Source organism: Anser cygnoides, chromosome 1 (genome assembly GCF_040182565.1).
Source record: "Anser cygnoides isolate HZ-2024a breed goose chromosome 1, Taihu_goose_T2T_genome, whole genome shotgun sequence".
Classification (NCBI taxonomy): domain Eukaryota; kingdom Metazoa; phylum Chordata; class Aves; order Anseriformes; family Anatidae; genus Anser; species Anser cygnoides.
In genome coordinates this window covers 98,598,528-98,618,362 of record NC_089873.1, presented here as the reverse complement: position 1 = coordinate 98,618,362, position 19,835 = coordinate 98,598,528, and the positions used below count along the sequence as shown (strand labels likewise).

Below are 19,835 nucleotides of genomic sequence, written 5' to 3'. Positions count from 1 at the left end.
CCGTTCAAGCCATAGAGGGGGGCTTCAAAAACAGCTTTTCCTCATTTCTGGACCACAGAACTATGCTCTGAACTTCACCTAATACCTGTATCTTCCTCTGGAATAAATCACTGCATGTGAAAAATATTCTGCAGCTTTTTCCTCATCAAAGCCCAAGATTTTTGATTGCCAAATAGAAAGCAATAATTCCCAAGAGGCTCCTTAGGCAGGAATACCAACATGACAGGTAGAAGAGCTTCGCAAGACCAGCAAGAAAACTGTTAAGCCTCACCTATCCTTGGCATGGTTAAGAGAAATTTATTTCTCCGCTGCGATGTTTGTTTGGGGCACATAGTGCTTTTTAAGCACTGCCATCAAGTCTTCTTAGTTTGAAGCACCTGAGTCTTGAGGGAAACATCAGTCTTCCAGGACTACTACTGTCTCTCTTCTGAAAACAGTTTGGAAAATGGATTTTTTTTTCATGAAATCTTAGGTAGTCTCAAAATGAAAATACTGCAGCAGCCTTTCAGCATAAACTTTGGCCTCGACTTCTTTTTGTTAAATTGAAACTCTCTTCCCATGCACTATCACCTGTATATTACTTCTTTATCTTGATGCTGCTGCTTCAGGTTGGGCATCTTTTTAGTCCCAACCAAGTGTCCCAGTCACCTGATTCCATGCTCTATCAACTGGGTTTGTCTTGATTCCAGACCAATATAAGAAAGCACTGTCTTTTTACAGGATTTGACTACCATCTCTCTGCAATCACAGAGTGCATCCTCTTTCTGAAAGTATGCTGAGCTCCATTCCCCAATTACATACCTGAAGACTTTGCACATGCTGACCCTGCCACGTGCGTTGTTCTAGACCTTTAGATATGGCAGTTCCTAAAGCTCCATACACACATAAAAGCAGTGATGCTTCTTCCTCTGGGCTCAGGAAGAACTTATGTCACTCCATGCTTCATCTTCCTAAACATTGCAACTCAAGCCCACCTCTGAGCACAAAAGATTCTTTCCAGCATGCATGGGAAGACCCCTCGCACCCCTGTGCTTTCTGTTAGGATGACCCATGGCTCTAGATGTCCCTACAATGTCTCCCTGCAATGTTCTTGAGAAGGGAACTGCATGCTGCTTTGACACTTTGTTTCTAGCTTAGAGTTGCAGGAAAGGGCTGAAAGATCCATCTCCCTCTTGAAGCTGGATGGATGAACTGAAGCAGCAGACAGAGCCTGGAGGGAGAAAGGAAAGAACTGGTATGAATATTAATACATATAAAATATATACTATGTGATGCATCTCTCTTCTCACACATCCAATGATCATCTATCCTCCGTCACTCCCCTCCCCTCTGCTCTGCCTCACTCTGTCTATGGAGTAAATGTTGGATTTACATTTTCAGTCTATTTAAATCTCTCATTTTTGCTGCAGTGTAGCAGGGGAAAAGCCTTAACTCTCTGTTTGCTGTGCTGCATCTGTCAAATAGTGAAAGGGAGCAGAGCTTTTCTCCAAAGCCATCTAACTATTTCTACAACCTTTTAGTCTCTATTTCCTATAATTCTGGCTGGGCAAAGGCCACTGAATCTATTTGCAAATGTACTGCACTTTTATGAAGCCAAGTCCTCTCTTCCACCCCTTTAGGTCTTTAAAATGAAATATTTAAAATACTGCACAATCACAAGTTGCTAGATCTTGGAAGCTTTGCAAAAGAAGTCCATCTGCATGTATTGGCCTTCAACAATGCTGAAGAAAATTAATATGCTCAGGTATGCCTTTAAAGTAAAGACATTCAGTGATGCAGTAGCTAGGCTTGCCACCTCTTCTGGGAGATCCCAAGTGGAAACAATGCAAATGTACTTTGCACAGAGCCTCCTTCCATAACGTATGGGGCTGGGGCACATGAACCGTGGACATGTGCCTGCTGTATTACTGTTTATGCACTTGTAAATTCCAGAGAATTTATGAATCTTTCAAATTCTGCCTGGACATAAGTTTTGGGGCAAAAAATGCTGATATTTCTGAATAGACGGATGTATCAGAACTCCGACAGCAATCTGCATGGATATGCTGTACACCTCTTCTTTGTCTTGTGACAGGACATTTGTGAGTTCTCATGAATGGCTAAAGGAACCAGGAGTAAGGAAAAAGGCTGGGGGCTAAAAACATTTGCAGTATTCAGGCTATCCAAAATCTTGGGTCCCTTTTAGATTTAACTAAGTATGAGGTGAATCCAGTGAGAACTTTGACATTGGCTTCCACCCTTCCTCTTCCCCTTGCAAACTTGCTTAGAAGCAACATTACGCAAAAGGAGAGACGACATAGATGCTCTTAGGCAGCTGTGTCTCAGAGGCCACACTGCTAGCTCTTAAGGGGATCTGGGGTGACAGTCTGTCAAGAAATCAAAAGCGATGTGACAGCTTAAACGATCAAGCATGCAATAGTAAATGGTGAACACAGCACACATCATACTGCACTGGAAAGTATCTCGTGAGCTTGATGGATGCAGTCAGCCACCAACAGTGAAAACGGACCCAACAGTTAACAGTGATGCTCCAGGCATAGGTAATCTGCCATTTTTCTCTTTTCCACTTGCTGCAGTAACAGGAACAACTAAAACATCCCTCTGGTCCCTGCCTGGCAGGCAGAGAGCTGCCACAGAAAGGCTGATGAGTGGCTGATCCTCTGCCAACTGCAACTTGCATTGTTCAGTACTGTGTGACATGGTCACAACTGGTTATACAGCTTGGTGCGAGTGGGTGGCAAAAGAACAGGAAAACTGGGACTTTGTGCTGATACTGAGCAGATTCTGCAGGCCTCTTGAACTCTACTGTTTTATTTCCCCACAGAGAGAGGAGGCCAAGTGAAGCCAGCTGCCATGGCACTGCGTCTCAGTCTAGGATATCAGAGGAGTTGGGGTTCTGGAAGGCTGCTCCTCTCTCCATGGCACAGGGTCAGAGGAGCATCAGGACACCACTGCCTCCCCTATTCACCCTCTCCTCTGAGCAATCTCCTCTCCCTACCTGCTTGAAGGGAGTTGATGATGGAGACCAAGTATTGGGGGCTGTGGTGTGATCACCTGGAAGGCAGGGTCTTTGGGCTGAAGGGAAACTGGAGAAGCTCTTAAATTTGTCTCAGACCTCTATCTTCCCTTTCTGCCAGAGTTTGCAATGTGCTAGTATTTTAAGATGTGTTTTTGATGTGCTGTGTTACATTTAGCTATGATCCTTGCATTGTGGTTGCACCCAACCTTTGCATGCTGCATCGCAACGATTGCTTTTGCAGACGTGGTAGCAGGTAGGTGGCAAGTAAAGTTGAGAGGCATCCCAATAAATAACTAAAACATAAAATAGTGACTAGCTCATGGGTGCTCGTGGATCACTGCCTAACCTGTGTCCTGAGTGTGGAATGGGATCTCTGAACAGCTGTACGATACGGTTATTAAAGCATATAGTAAAATACACGTACAAGGTGTATTGCAGGGAGGTGAGAGAGAAGAGAGTGAATTAAGGCTCCCCAAACAGGCTTAGGTCTAAGTGTTTGCTAACAAGCAAGCGCTTGACTTGGCAACATTAATAATATTCTTTTATGGTAGGTTTATATATGAGCAAGAGGGAAGATGAATCACATTGTAGAAATAAAGTCAAGCACTCACGATGTTGAGAATTGGCTTGGCTGGTTAGGGAAATAAAGGGCCCTTCAATCAGGGAGCGGAGAGCTAATTGTCTCATTAGCTTATCTGTCTGGGTTGTATTCCCCTGAGAAGAGGGTGGGAGATGGAAAGGAGACAAATGAAATAAATGAAGCAGTCCTCTGGGAGGAGGATTTTCCCTGAGAAGAGCAAGGGGCTAGTGGCTGTACAACAGCACACTTTGCTGCAATGGCTCCAGGGCTTGCCTGCTTGACGATGAAGCCTGGAAAGCAGTGGGAAATATCCTGGAACAAAAGGGATGGGGAGCGGGAAAGGAGCAGGACCGGGCAGATCTCTGCTCTCTCTGCTTCAAAGTTTCCTGACCCTCTCTCTCCTCACTTGGTTTTAGTATCTCAGCAATATGGTGTTGTGGTTTTCATATGCAGAAGTATTTAGCAGACTTGAGAGACCAAGCTAAAAGTAATTCCTCTGGAATAATCCCAGAACCTCTTGGCAAAGCCACTGGGGATCAACTTGCACTGCTACACTGGCATTTCTCCCCAAAATATAGCATCTTGGGAACAATATTGCTGGTGTGGTATTTCCATACTTATATATATAACTCTAGGATTTACCACTCATATTGTGCTTGATCCTGCAAGGTGTTCTAACACCACTTTAATGCAAGGAAGCAATGTAGCACAAGGGGCCTTTCCATCAGCGTTAGACTAAGATCCTTGCACCAGTAAGTTTATATTCAGCAAGACATATCCTCTGTGGTTTTTTAGACCTACCAATCTACTTGCATACTTAAAATGCTTCAAATGCCTTCTTGGTCTTTTCCATTTTTCCTTTTCCTTTTCCTTTTCGCTTTTTTGAAAAGGACTATTTCTAGAGTTGCTTCCGAGCTTCCTGAGAAGGTGTTGAATGCTGAATCACAAGATCTATTCTGCTACCAGAACTAGCAGCAGTGTCTTTTGTTTGTTTGTTTTTTGTTTGTCTTTTGTTCACTCTTGTGAACTTCCTTGCAGGCATTCCCTTAAACTGGAAGCAGGTGAAATCCAAGGGATGCACTGCTCAGCCTGCAAGCCCTGGGGCTGAGGGCACAGCAGCTCTCAGGAGATGTGTTCTAATCCAGATCTTTGCCCAACTTTGGTTATTTGCTGAATATTAACCTGCTGAAGTTAAGTTTGTTCCTAATAATATGGCATTAGTCCCTGTGGGTATCATCTTATAAGCTTATAGTTAGATACAGAATTAAAATAAACTTTTGTTGATACCATTTAGCATGAATGGCTGTGAGTCAGACTTCCTATGCTGACTATGCTGAGATAATCCTCCAAGCTAGTGTTCATTGTGAAACCTAGAACTGCATCCAAGTAGTATTTCCAGACAGCTTGCTGGTATTATCCACCACCACTATTAAATAGCACAAGATCATCCTGGAACAAATGAGGATCTGCTTTCCTAAACACAAGACACAATGACTTCTTAGAGTGTTGCATTTCTGAAATATCACCTGTAGGAGGATTGTCTTCAAAAAATGTCCTGGTTGGAAAAATAATAATAATTAAAAAAAAAAAAAAAAGTTGAAATTCTCTAATATGCTATTCCTGGCTTGAAACATTTTTTTTTCTGTTTTGACTTTCAGAAGGCTAAGAAACAAACTGATTCCTTTAATAAAACTTGATAAGCTGCTTATTTGATGGGAAATTTGAAATTTGATGTTCTCTTCTGGGATGGGAGGGATAAGGATCCATTCAAATCTGAGGCTGCTTACAGCAGGAAGTCATTTGCTGTCTAATTCCACTGATTTAATCAGGTTTGGAAAATTACTAGTGAAAAGGCTTCCAGCCTTTTAATGCTGTTTGCAACAAAATCCAGGCAGAGGATCATTCTAACCAGTACTGGCCAGTATGTAAAAAGGTGACCATCATCTCAAAGACATATCCACAGGTGAGGGGCTTCTTGGAAGATTTTTCTCAGAGACACCACCCTCGGTCATTTTGCTTTCTGGGATCTGGTGCCTATCAAAGAAGTTATGCTTTGAAAACCAAAGTATTATGCCATGGACTGGAAGGATGTCCACGGGGGAAAATAGCGAGCAATAACTGCTCAGCCCTCTCCTTCTGTGCTGACAGCCTCTCAGAGGGACAGGTACCTATTTTAATGGCATCAGCTATTTTCTCTGGTTTCTCCCTACCCATGTATGTCTCTGTGTCTGTCTCTCTAAATCCTTTTCCATTCTCCAAAGAGGAAAATGTCATGATAACAGGGTGTGGGGGGGAATACAGGCTTTTGGAGCCTGCAACCATATTGGGCTGTCATCCAGCCCACCACTGATCTCAGAGGGAATGCATTCACCATCTGTAGAGAGTCCATGTCTCACTGCAGCCATCTGTTAAGCTCCTCAGCCCACTTGCACTCTGAACAATGGCAGTGCCTTCCAGAAATCCTGTGGGAGAGTATCCCTCCCTCCCTCCTTTGGGTGACACTCAGCACACAATGCTGCCTCTGAACAAAAGTATCTGTGGTTCTGCCAGAGAGACAGCTTTTCAAGGCAAAAACTATTTGTGCTCCTAATCCAAGCATCATAAAGAGCATGAAGACCTGGGAACAGCTGTCTTGAGGTTCTTGAGGCTCTGGGACTCCTAATTTTCTCATTATTTTTGGAATATGAAGGATCTTGCAAGCCCCTGAGTTTACCATATATAGATGGTTCTTCTCCACCTTCCGAGAGGCAAAAATAAAGTGATGAATAACACCAGCATCCGCAAAGGACCTGCTGTCCATGGAGAAGATACTGCAGAAGAGATCTTGGCAGCACTGTACCATTGACTTTGAAGTGAACCTGATGCACAGTCTATCCCTGCAAACCCTGTTATACTCTAGTCCGTGGTCCAGTGGGTATCAGCCATTAATCAATCTCTTCATTCCTGCTAGGACTCTTATTTACCATTCATGCTGTAAGCTGCCAGGCACTGGTAGAGCAGGATTTAGGCACTCAATGATTTCCAATGTCACAAAGGCAATCTAGATATTCATCTTATTAAAAGGATTAGCCTACCACAAGCTCTTGAAACCAGGCTGTCCTTTCAGACACTCTTTAGGGATGACTTCAGACATCTCTCTTTGAATTCGCTACTGCGCTGACCAGTCAGCCACATCACCCTGGCAGAGCTAAGTCAGAAACTGACCTAATAGACCAGTGAAAGCTCCTCTCCAAAGCCAAGGACTTCAGCTGGACCTGACGCCAGAAAGCTGAAACAGCATCAGACAGAACAGGCTAGTTCCCTGACTCCCACATGTCATCTTGGCTTACTTTAGCTGCCTCCTAAGAGCTGCTGCCGCTACCCAAGCCACGTGTTCCCTGGGATTGCAGGGTGTTTCCAGATATTGCTAGGTAATTCCTGTCTTCCTCCCACCCCCGCACAGATCACTTGCCAGACTCTGAAGGAAGGGAAAACTTCTCAATTAACATTTAGTAGAGACACTTGCCTTTATTACACAAGAATGGGGATTTGCTCTTTTCGCTGTTATTCTGCCACCTCCGTACTCTGGTGGCGTCGAGGTGGGAAGAACCTCTCTTTTTTTACCATCTCACCTGCTGCTGCCTAACCTTTGTGATCTGTGTACCAGCCCGGGGGCAGCTGTCACTCCAAATCTTGTTCTGGCAAGTGAGGCTCTTACAGAAGACAACACAGGGGACAAAACTCAGATCTGAGCTGAAAGAGAGAAGGAAGATCTGTTGCCAGCGGGGAATAGGGCTTTGCTTGCGAAAGAGAAGGTGCCCTGATAGAGATGTCTTCTGCCACTGAACGCGGCTCTTAACAGGGGAGTGAATGTTCTGTCAAAAAGCTGTCAGGAAGTCAGGCAAATATTTAAAGAAGCAGATTTCCTCCTGAGGGTGAAGAAATACTGCTCAGCACTTGACAGTGCAGCCTGGTAGCTCCCAGCCCCAGGGACTAATATGCTTGCAGCCCCTGTATCCAAAGGAGAGTGAGAGAGGGCAAGGGGATGAAAACAGAAGGAAAACAGCCAAGTAATTCCTACATACAAGCAGTCATGCATAGAACAGAGTCCTGTGTTTTGCCTGCACAGAAACAGACCCTCCTCTCTGCAGCCTTCCTGGGGGAATGGGTACGCGTGCCTGGAGAGCTCGCCCCCTCTGCCAGTCACCACCTGCAGGGAGGTACATGCAGAGAGGAGCGGGAGGGCTGCTGGACATGCACCACTGCCTTGGGAAGTACACAAGGACGTTCCCATCCATCAATTTACATGCAGATTCTTCCCGAGCCAGACGCTGAAACTGGCTCGTATACATGAGCGCGCTCCCTCGATGGGGTCTCTTCCTGTAGGGGAAGGAACTGCGTATAAACAACAGGGCAGCATTTAATGTTCCCAAAAGAAACAGGTTTCTAAACTTATCCTGGCAAATAGGACAAAACAATTGCTCTCAACAGACCTGGCAGGTAACTAGATTGCTCTGTATGTGATAAGCAGCTCGTGCAGCCTCAGTGGCTGAAGCCCAGGTTCAAAGCTATGCCACTGGCTAAGGGATGCCAGTCAAGCTCTTGCCTAGCTGGGACAGTGTGCAAGAGCTGGCCATCTCGCTATCTAGAGAGGCAAAAATAGGATGCTCACAGGCTCTGCAAATGCCTTTCTGTATGCAGCTTCCCTTCCCTCAGAAATTTAATTGAACACCGTGCTTCCCCAAATCCTTGCAATACAAACACCATTGTGAGCCCGGGCTCTCTGCTGTGAGCATCCACTGCAGGACATTTAAATATTGTCCCCTTCGGCTATGCTGTCTGTGGAGATTAGTAATCTTCTCCATTCCCTGCCTTCCCCTCAGAGAGCCAGGCACTCCAGCTCCTTCCCAAGCACTGACCTAGTTCTCTCTGTCCCCAGGGACACATTCTGCGTCCAGGTCCATCCCATGGCCAAGGCTGGGCCAGTGCAGGGGCACAACACGCGCTGCCTGTGGCTCAGTAATACAGGCAGCAGCAGAGGCATGGTGCACACAGATTGAAAGTGGATTTGAATATGGGCTCTTGAAAAATATGAGATAGCGCACAATATGTTTTCCTCGGTGCTGTAATGTATTTCAAACAGCTCACTTCCATCTCCTGCACTTTAATTAGCATGAAAATTGGCCAGTTCCACAATCCCTTTAAATACATTCGGTGTGTTACCAAATATATTTCAAAAGCAGTTACACAGAGGGAGGCCAGGGCCTGGGGGTGGGATGAGCACTCCTCATTTTGTTCCAACTCATTACTAACCTGTCTCGTGGCTGCTCTAAAAGGAGGCTGGTGGGTCTGGGTTCAGATTTTTAGTGGACAAATGTCACCAGGGGAAACCTAAACACACCAAGCAGTGCCTTTGGCTGGTAGGCTGAGGAGCTGAAATGAGAAGGCAGAAAAAAAAAATAAACCCTTCAGCTGCTCACATGATGCTCTCTCCCTAACCTGAGGGAGGACCATGGAAGAAGTTGTCCATTTAGGATGCTTACTGGTGGTGAGGATTTCTTCTACCTGCCAGAAGTTGTCCTCCCCAGCATGAACTGCAGCCTCATCCTCTCCATCCAAGAAGGAGAGGAAGAAGTGGGGAAGAGTGAAGGGACAGAAGTCCCAGGGAGACTTCGAGAAGCCTCTGGCCCATGCCCCTGGTTGGAGAGGGATTTCCATTAGGCTGTGCAAATGCCCCAGTGATTCCCTTGCAGATTGTCCCAGTGCCTCAGAGCTCTAGGATGGCAGAATTAAAGTGCTACTGGGCCTGCAGGAGAAGTCAGGATTTGGGGAGTCTTGGGGAGGAGCTGCAAGTTCCTTGTAGCATCAAGCATCACTATATGCAAATGCAGGTAATTTCATGGAAATGTATGTAATTTTATGCAGATTTAAAAGCTATTGACTTTCTGTCACAAGATGTTGGCAGCTATGGTATTTGTTTGAGTCTTTTTCTTTCCCTATTTAAGCCTTTTTTTTTTTCCTTTTGGAACTTAAAAAAATTAAATATTCATGGAAACATTTCTATGAGTCACAGGGAGAGACTGCATCAAGCTGAAAAGTTCAGATGTGTATCCAAACTTCCTCAAAGTGCTTTGGGATAGGAAGTGGGGTTTGAGAGTGGGTTGTTTTCAGATACAGTCTGCAGAAAAGCCTTTCCTACCAGAACTTCAGTTTGGACTTATGGGTGACCAGCAACTTTTCTAAGAATAAATGAGACTTCATCTTGTTTAGTCAGAAAGCGTCAGAGAGTATCTAAGTGGAAAAGCAGAGGAGAGATCGCTCCAACTTTTAGTACAGAAGGCAGTTGCAAGCAACAAGCGAGGGCTTTGCTGTTGCTTTCTGCAGCTTTCTTTGTGTTGCCTGGAGCTGGAACTGCTCATTATCAAGACCCAGTACAGTGGATAAAGGAATAGAAAGGATCTGATTGCCTATGAACAAAATGGGTGTCAAAGCAGAGGCTGCATTCCTTGTTTATTGTATGCCCTGGCATATTTGTGGGAGCAAGTATCCTTCTCTGGAAGCTGTGGAATGAGACCTGTGCTTCGAAATATTTTAGGGCTGGTTACTGTGTGCAAGGCCAAGCCTTGCTTTGGAGACACCATCAGTGAGGGCTAGAGAGTGGGAAGGTGAAACAAGGGTCTGAAACAAGGACAGAGGACAGCCTGAGCCACAGCCACAGCAGTTAGAGGAGATAGACAAGGGAGGAACCATGCAGTCCTACTGCTGTTGAAGCCCCAGACTGGTGCAGAATTCAGCTTGCATACTTAAAAGCCTGTTATGCCAGGCTTGGGGATCTGCATGATTTGCACTTTGGTCACTGATAGTTTCAAGAGAGCTCTAAAACCGCGACAGTAGGATCACCACTCACCCGGTGCCACCTCTGTGGCAGGAAGGGGTGGACTGCATGGCCCACCCCGTGAGCAGGGAATTCTCCAGGAAAACATGGGGGCACCAGGGAGTGACTCCCTTAGTGGGGAGCAAGGGCCTGAATTTTATGGCTTTACCAGCTTTATGCGAAAGTCACTTATTTTTAAAAAGGTGATTTGGAAAAGGCTGAGATCATTTTTCTGAAATGACAGGAAAAGAAAGGAGGTCTTTGCAGCTGGCTGAATTGAAATGAGTTAATTTGTTCCCATCTGAATGTTTGTTTTTAATGATGCTGGAGATATTATTCTGTTGTAAGACTAAAGTATTAAGCACGGCTAGAACTCTTGCCCGAATTACTATTTAGCTGATAACTAAATCTAATGAAAAGTAAATCATGTACACACAGGCCTTAATAAAATCTTGGTTTGCTATATCCTTCGCCCCTCGGTTAGAATATCATGTCCTATCTGGCATAAACCTTGAGCTTAAATAACAAGAAAGATTGGCTAATGAAGTTGTTTTTCTTTTTTTTAACTCTTGATTCAAGAGGTGTCTAAGCCCACACAGTGTAACATTTGTCGTCTTTTGACTTCCTCAGTGATGAGACTTTTTTAACAAGTTAAGGAATTTTCATCTGGATCTGTACTTGAAGCACTTTAATGCTTGGGGGAGAGTTCTGTGGTGAGTGGCATTTTGGGAGGAATGAACTGCTCAGTTTGGATTGAGATTTTGTCCTATATTTCAAACATCGTAACTCTGGAGTGATTCAGCTTCTGCTTTCTGATTCAGGAAATTCCTTAGTTTTTAACTTCATAATAGAAAATGTTCAAACAAGGAAAAAGCAACCTTTTTTATAAAAGCTCTTGGTGTGTTAGTTTTTTTGCCTCCATTATCATGGAAGTTGCCACAGAACTGACCTCGTATCTCTGAATTTTCTTTGTTACAGATCCAGGTTTTTTTAGTCTTCTTCTGTCATCAAAAAAACCCTAATAATAGTTATCAGAATATTAGTTAAGAGTAATTCTGTGCATCACTGTTTTCCAGAATAAAGATGAAAAAACAGTTGTTCTGAAGGATATGGACTTCATCACCTACCACAATAAAAGGCTCACTCAGAAACGTACTGACATCACCTCTGACACCTAGTTTGCTCCTGGATTGTTTTTGTTTCATTTTTGTTTGTTTGTTTGTTTGTTCATCTATCTGTTGGTTTGGTTGGTTCCTTTTTGGCTTGTTTGTTTGTTTTTGTTTGTTTTTTGTTGTTGTTGCTGTAAATGCCATGAAATCCTTTCTTTTCTGTCTGAGGCTTGTTGCAGCTACTCATTTCCATCTGTTGAAACTCCTTAGTTTCTACCATCCTGTCACACATTGAAAAAAAAAATATCTAGTGTTGTATCAAAAATGTAGGGGCTAGGTGTACCATTTTTTGTGCCAGGCTCTCATAGTGCATCTTTTATGTCCCAAAGACTTCATGAGGTCATTTCCTATTATGACTAACAAACAGAATCTCCCATATACTAAATTAACTTGAATGCAAATGTAACTCCTTTTAAAACCCTTCTCTTTTTTTTTTTCTTTTCTCAAAGCATTCATAAGTTGTCATAATCAGGTATGTACAGCAGCAAGACGGACATCTCTGTCCTGTCTTCCTAAGTCAAATTCAAGACCTCTTGCAAGAGCTCTGCTGTGGACACAGAACCCAATCAAGGAAAGGAAGAACATTTTACACCTTTACGGCTGGTCATAGCTTGGGGTAGGCTAACACAGAGTACATCTGCAAGGTACAAGATCACCCAACACCACAGAGTACTGGGGGGAATGAAGAAATATCTGTTTTAGATGTGATTCAGAAGAGACTATCAAAAGGAAAGGTAACAGCGAGAATAAAATCCTCATGCTCTGTGATAAAGGTTGCTAGAAGCAGAAATGTCAGGGTTTTTGTTTTTTTACCACTGTTCCTCTTGTCTGTATTTGAATACATGTTAGTGAATGTGGGGTATTTGTTTTAAAGTCTCTTTCTTCCTTATCAAAGGCTGTCTTCTGACTTCACTCTGTGTTTTTGCTGGAAAGCTGCATTTAGTAATGTAAATGTGATTCTTCCCTGAAGCAGCTGCAAAGAGTGGCACAATTCTGTCTGCGCTTGCATCAGTAACACACATTAGCACAGAAAGAGAGCAGATTGATGGATGACATGGATGACTCAGAGGATTTATAATGCTTGTGCCCCATCCCTTCAGCTCCAGGACATCAGCTTGCATCTAAGCCCTGGACAAATTCCAGTGTCCCAGCTAAAGGAGTAGAGCAGGACGATCCAAAGGAAACAGGAGAGGGTGAACGTGAGGACAGAATAGCAAGCTGGTGGGTCTACTGAAGCCTTAACAAGTCTGTAAGTAAATGGCACTCCTCTTTCTAGTCCCTGGTATAAATGCACTTAAATGCAATATTAAGTTCCTCCCTTTAATGTAGTTCTCCGGTGTGCAAAGAGGTAATGACATTTAAATGACCGATCCAGGCTATCAATCTATTTTTGAAGCCTTATTTATTTGTCCTTGGGAGCGACTCCTTAAAAGTACAGGCCTGTCAGGTCTCACAAGTTTTAAAAAGACTCCTCTGTCCACCACATCTTTGTGCTCCCATCAACTATTCCCATACCTCATGACCTTATAGTGCAGCATCCTGCAACCTTGCCGTCTGCCAGGTGTGCCTTCTTGTTCTGGTCTGGGGTGAGCTGATTGCACAGCATGGGGCCAGGGCCTGGGAAGGAGTGTCACGCCATCGTGCCTTTAGGAGGCGTGCATCTCAAATGTGTGGCCCTGCTACACCTCTCCAAGACCTTGTATGGAGGCCACTTGAAGCTCAAATCGTTAAGTACTATGAATGATCTGGGAAAGCCTGGGAGAACCAGAGACTAAAAGGGTTAAAATTCCCTAGTCTAATTTACCTGCTCCTCCTTCCCAAGGGAAATAAAAACCCCAAGGGTTCTTCAAGGCCTAAACCTGACTATAAGAATTACAGGGGTTTTGTTTTCCCTCTAGTTGGGGAATGGAAACCATGCTATGAACCTACGATTAATCACAACAAACCAGCAGCTCATGGCTAGAATACTAACTATGGAATATACAAGCAATGCTTTTGTGATCAATCTGTAAGGGTTTTTTTGTTGTTGTTTTTGTTTTGTTTTGTTTTTTTAAGGGGGGGGGGAGCACTGCCAAAAATGTGTTGAGTATTTTCAAATAATGAGTACATTCGAGGAAATTTTGATTTTGCTCAGGGACCATCTGCGTGCAGAGAAAGGAACTAAATTTTTCAGCAAATTACTGGCTGCAAATTATTTTCTCAGCACTACTTATGAATGTTGGAACTGCACAGCTGAAAAAGCATTATTAAGCTGAGAACTTGGGATTTAGGGACCTTAGCTTGTGATTTTTTTTTCTTTTCTTTTCTTTTTTTATTCAAAGTGTCCCATGGTACAAGATTTGGAAATGTCAGGAGGAGGTTCAAAAGCATCACGCGTAAGGTAAGGTACCCCAATATAATGGACAAGGACGATTTTTAGAGAATATTGATGTGGTGGCACCTGCAGAGGCATAAGGGGCAGTTATCAGTGATAGAAATGAACCATCTTGGCTGCTGATGTAGAACTAAAATCTGTGTGATGTATTTGAAGCAAGAGAAAGAAGCAAGAGAAACTCAGCAGGTTGTTCAACTCCAGGACTGTCATAGCTAGCAAAACCCCAAGATGGGCACTTCTCCAGAGACTGGTCCAAAGGTATAGAGAAACATGTAATTTTCTTAGCTGGTAGAGAGCTGGTAATTTTCTTAGCTGGTAGAGAGCAATCATTTCGTTTCATGAAGGTGTGGGGAGTGAGATGGGTGGTGGAATTTCAAAATGTGCTTGGTGAACCAATGCTGTGTTAGAAGTCTCTTCCATGCCAGCCGTCACACAGGTGTGTAGCTGCCTCACTCTCACAAAATAAAAGCTATGGTCCTCAACACCCAGGATTCAGATTTTTGAAATATGGGTTTGATGTGCAACTGGAACTGGAGTCCTCATTTTTGAAAGATTTTTTCTATTAGAGAAAATCATGGAGAAAGGATTTTGTGTGTATGTATGTAACTCTTGTTTCAATGTGTGCTTTATTTTTATGAAAATGACATGTCTTTCATTTAAACTGTTTCTTCTTGCATTATCTAATGTGTCACAGAATACATTTTCTAGAATTATCTAATGAAAAATAAACTTAAGAAGAAAAAGCAGAGGTATTTTCCCCCACTCCCAGCTTTCCCCAGGAAGTTCTGGCTAATTTGACCTAATTTCATGTCACTTTTTGATTTCAGTACAGCAAGGCCTGCTGTATTAAGCCCTGTAATCACTGCTCATTCACTTCACTGTAACCAAAAAAAAAAAAAAATCAGATTGCATGTTGTGAAATAATCTCATTATATTTCAGTTAATTGAATCCAGGAATACTTTAATCAAGCTGGGTGTAGACCAAAATGCCTGCTTGAAGACCTTAGAGATGTTCATATCTTGATACAAATTTTGCAGATTAGTTTGAGGCTTGGAACATTGTTTCCAACTCTCGAGGCTTGGTCTGAGCCCTAATGGAGAGGGAAGGGGAGGTAAAATTTCCTCTTCTGTCTCACATGTGATTCCTATGTCTTTTTATAACGTATGCAGTCTGTCTGCCATCAGATACAAAAGCCTTGTGCCATGAGCAATCAGACTCAATGCTCATTTTCTGACCTAAACAGTTCTGGACTGGTCTCCTTCCCAATCTAGAGCAATAGCTAGTTCCAGACAGAAATATTTAAGCGTGGACCCAAATCCAGCATTAGGAGTAATCTGTAGCCCTGTGTTACAGGTGATGGAAAGAATTACCAGAGGGATTCCAAGGATCACTAGTTCAGCCTGAGATGCAAGTATTATTTGAGGATTACAGTAAAATGAAATTCAGCAATGTTATAAAATTAAAAATATATATATATCTATTTGAATTTTTGTATTTACTGCCTGTCATTCCCACCTTTCCTAAAAGTCCAAAATACCTTTTTCTTTGCACTTCTCTTTTTCTCTACCCCTCCCCCCCCTTCTCTTTTCTATTTGCCTCCTTCTATCTCTCTCTTTCTTCCCTTCCTTCCTTGCAGGAATGGACCTCTGAATTTCTTTCTTCCCTACATTGGATTTCCAAGTGTTGAAAGGCTTCTGATCCATTAAAGACTTCGTGGCAGGAGGTTGTTTGCTGATTCAAGGGACATCTATAGATAATATTGATTCTAATAATAGCCTACCCACAGCTTTGCAGAAAAAGGTATCCCTTCTGGCACTTTATTTCTGCTCCCCCAGAAGTGACTTCACTTTTGTGCAACAATGGAGAGTCTCCAAAAAGAGTGAGGAAGAGGCAGAAAGTGAAGCTATGAAGTAAAAAAGTGTGTAAACACCAGGAAGAGGAGGAAGGATTGAGAGCAGTCCTGAAGATGGATCTTGGAGGAAAGGGTGAAGGAGGGGAAAGTGACAGGAAAGATCAAGAAAAGAAGGGGAAAAGGTGACAGCATATGTGCTCGGGAAATGAATGTAGAGGATGAAGAGAAAGCAAAGGGGTGTGTGTGTGTATATGTGTGTGGAGGGAGAGATTAAAAGAGGCAGTAACAGAAAGAAGTGAAGTTGTCTAACATGTAGAGATGGGAAGTGACATGTTTGTTTGAATTCTGGGGCTGCTCAGCCTGGCTGCACTCTGGTTTCTGCCTTTGATCAGCTGCATGGCAGACTGGTGTCAGATCAGAAAGCAAATGAGATGATAAAGCGGCTGAGGCTGCAGTGAGTTTAACAGCAGCAGAGTGGCAGGGGATGGGGGGGAGGAACTGCCGAACGAGGTGAATGTTTTCTGTGCTTCAGTTCGCAGGGTCCTGGTGGTGAATGCAGCTGCCTCCCCTGCAGAGAGGCTGAGCCTGGTCGGAGCAAGAAGCTCGGCTGCACCGCTCACCTGCAGGAGAAGGACCCATCACTCCGTGCTGGTACCGTTGTCAGCAGTGCTCTTGCCGATTGCAAGACTGGTGGAAGCATCAAAGGGGGTTAGTGGGCTGACAGTGATTAAAAATATCGACTCCTGCTTTAGCTCTTGCCTGCTCTAGCTCTGCTTGCTTTCCAGTTTTTGGGTTTGCTGTGGCTAGCAGAAATGCAGGCAAGTGTGGGAAGCTTTCTTGTGGCTGGCACTTGTCACTTACGGGTTAGGGGTAAACGGATAGAAAAGGGAGGCTTTGCTCAGGGGAGAAACAATGACTATCCCATCAGCTGCCTAAGACGGTCACTGGGACAGACACTGTGTTCTGACTTCACTCTCTGTCCTCCCTGTTGTCTAGGAGGAGGAGGGAGAGGGAAAGATTGATCTGTGGGTGGAAATTCAGGACTGCAAAGGTCCAACAGAAAGGACAAGGTTCCCCAGTAGCCAGCACAGCTCAGCCACACACTGATCTCATTGTCATTTTTGGTAACGTCTGGTGCAGTGTCCAAGCAGAAGCCTTGGAGTCAGGGTCCAGGACTGGGAAGGAGCTCATGGAGCTGTCAGGAATTGCAAGGGGCTGGAGGCGGTGGTTTCTGCAAGGTGAAGTGGGAAGGGCAATTGATCAGGGTCCTGAGCACTCTCACTTGACAAGGACAGCCTATGTAGTGTTCACAAAGGTCCATACAAGCCCCTTCCCTCTAGAGTAAAATTACTCTTTCTTTTCCACTCAGTGCCCTTGGAATGTGTGCCTAATGATGATCAATGAAAATAGAAGCCCTGTTGCAGCGAGACTCATGAGGTCCTGCTCACAGCTGGCACACAGAGGCATGGCTGTAAAAAGAAGATGCTGGGCATCAGGACTAATTGTCCCACCAGATTCCTCCTCACCTTGGAAAACCCTTGTCTCCTCCCAGCAGGGGAGATGGGCCGCCTGTCCTGGTGTGGATACTGGTATGCCAGCCAGATGCTCTGCGAGCAGGTAACATCACATCTCTGCCTTGTTTGTCACCATTTGTATAGCTGGGTTTAGATTTCCTATCTTTGTTCCTCTGCAGAGCGTTATATTGACTCAATTTCCTGGTAGCAGAGTCTATTCCGGGCAAGTTGTGTCCCGATTCAGGAACCCAAGTGCTCTAAACACTTCCTGGCACAGATGCTGGGTTTTTGACAGCTCTATCATGCCATTCCCCGAGTGAGGATTTCTACAATGATGTTCTGGGGGCGGAGGTTGAAAGAAGTTTAGGATATCACAGAACTAATTAAATGCAAACTAGGCTGCCTGCAGAAAGCCGTGCATGCTGGTTGCTATGTTTCTGGCAGGAACAGACTGGGAGAAGGGGGGCTGAGGGGGTGCTGTTTGTTTTTTTCTGTTTAAAATGAAGATGCCGACAAAGTTCTGGTTACTCATGAGCCTTTGAAATGGGGATGAAACATGAATTCTCGCAGCCGTGAAAAGAAGGGAAGGGAGAAGAGGAGGTAGGATTAGGATCGATGAATGGATGGCTAGATTAGATAGAAAAGGGGAGCAGGGGGTTGTTTCTGTTTGTATTCATACATTGTTATCTCTGCATTGACAGATGCTTTGCCTCCTAGATCACCCCCAATTAATATGGAGGTTTTGCGCTCTCCTTTCAAAATGGTTCCTCGTAAATTACCTTGAATTAGAAACCTTCAGAGCACTTGAAGCTTGACAGAAATATACTCTGTGCCCATGTCAGCTACCCATCACCAAGGGCCAGCAGGATCTGGTTTCCTTTGCGAGGGAGGAACTGAAAGGACTAAATAAGCATGCAAACACATGTGCATCCAGACTCACTAAATCAGTCCTTCTTTCATTAGTCCTCTGTGGGTAATAAGAGGACATGTTAAGCACAGCTTTCAGCTTCTTCACCTGAGTAACACGGGGGGATAATTAAGGACTTGCCTGAGAGAGCAAAGAGAGAGACAGAAGAGAGAATGAAGGACTTTGAGGAGGGAATGAATAAGCTAACTGGGATCAATTCAAAAGTGAAGTTGGCTTTGAAGAACACCCACTGAAGGTATTCAACCTGCTGGAATGAAAGAGTTCCTCAAACACCCGTGTGGAAATCAATATCGAGCTACCTGGGGCTGCTTTCATGTGAATCCTCAGGAAAAAGAGAATAGACTAGTTCAAAGAATGGGGCTTCAGCGATGCCAAGCTATGCTTTAAACATCTTCCTGGATCATGGCACAAACTGGCCAGTGACAGAAGCCAGGGAGAATAAAAATAAGCAGAGGCAGCACGGGACAGGGAAGGAGCTGCAAGCACGGCTCGTTTGAGTGTTAAGGACAGGAAAGCCCATTGAGCACAGGGCAAGTCAGAGCTGTACCAGATGGTTTGAGATCTATGAGAGTGGCAGCTATAAATGTGGGGGACAGGGTGCCAGGTGCACTGAATAAGGATGGCCGGGATGATGTAGAGACAACATGCCACCTGTCACAAGCAAAGGGCGTCCTGCCAGCTGGCAACCCCTGCCATGCCATCCCTACACACACGTGTGTTAGGGGGTGAGCACTTTGCGCTGGTGGTGAGGCGGGACGGTGTGCCAGCAGGCAGGGCTGCCTGCAGCCTAGTCCAAGTGCAAGCAGGGTGTGCTGGCACGCTGCGGCTGACCTTGCTGCCTTTCCCTCACAGTACTGAGATGTGTGCGTTGACATGGTGAGGGCAGGTCTGCAGTCTAGGACTTCACCCAGGAAGAGTTTTGCAGGCTCCTCTTGCTCCTTTTGCTGCATAGCTGGCAGTGCCTGCGTTCTCAGGACAATGTCACAGCTCCTCACTTACCTCCCCTACCCCAGGCTGCAGCCCTCTGCTGAGAACATGAGCGGTGGCAGTGTCCCAGCAGGGGACTGGGAGCCCAGAAGGAGAGAATAGGGTGGTTTAAACTCATGGTTGACATGTCCAAATAGTCCAGGGCATAGACACAGCTGCAAAGGGCTCCTTGCCACATGCAGAAAATGTTAGGCTGTTGCAAGGCAATACAAAGTGTGGGAGCATTACAGGCGAGAGTGGCACAAGGTCTCCTGCCTTCCCTAAAGCTCCTATTGGGGAAGGATGGTACTAAACTCTCGGTCACACGCAATCACACAAAGTCTGTACCCATCGCCAAGCCTGGAGGCAGCCCCTTCCTGCTGGAAACCTCTTCTCCTTAATGATAGCGCCCTGCTCTAACGAACGACAATTTCTGTGACAGCACAAAATAAATGGGGAACACTCTCAATCTGAAGTTTGTATTGAATTAAATATTACAGCATTGATTGGGTTATTCATTTAGCATCTCACTCAATAAACATCTCTTGCAGCACATGTTTCTCCATTTATCTTACCTTG

General features: G+C 44.5%; 1 long non-coding RNA gene across 11 annotated transcripts in view; it reads left to right on the top strand.

The window, feature by feature from the left end:
- Positions 1-19,835, top strand: part of LOC106037673 (uncharacterized) — a 231,787-nt gene that overhangs the window by 188,912 nt on the left and 23,040 nt on the right. For 8 of the 11 annotated variants that reach the window (XR_010834215.1, XR_010834220.1, XR_010834212.1 and 5 more), the window contains 5 exons: positions 12,722-12,870; positions 13,943-14,001; positions 15,350-16,030; positions 16,381-16,556; positions 17,218-17,465. This is a non-coding gene — a long non-coding RNA (uncharacterized lncRNA). The remainder of the gene's footprint in view (positions 1-12,721; positions 12,871-13,942; positions 14,002-15,349; positions 16,031-16,380; positions 16,557-17,217; positions 17,466-19,835) is intronic. The other 3 variants (XR_010834210.1, XR_010834213.1, XR_010834221.1) reach the window with 3 other exon arrangements.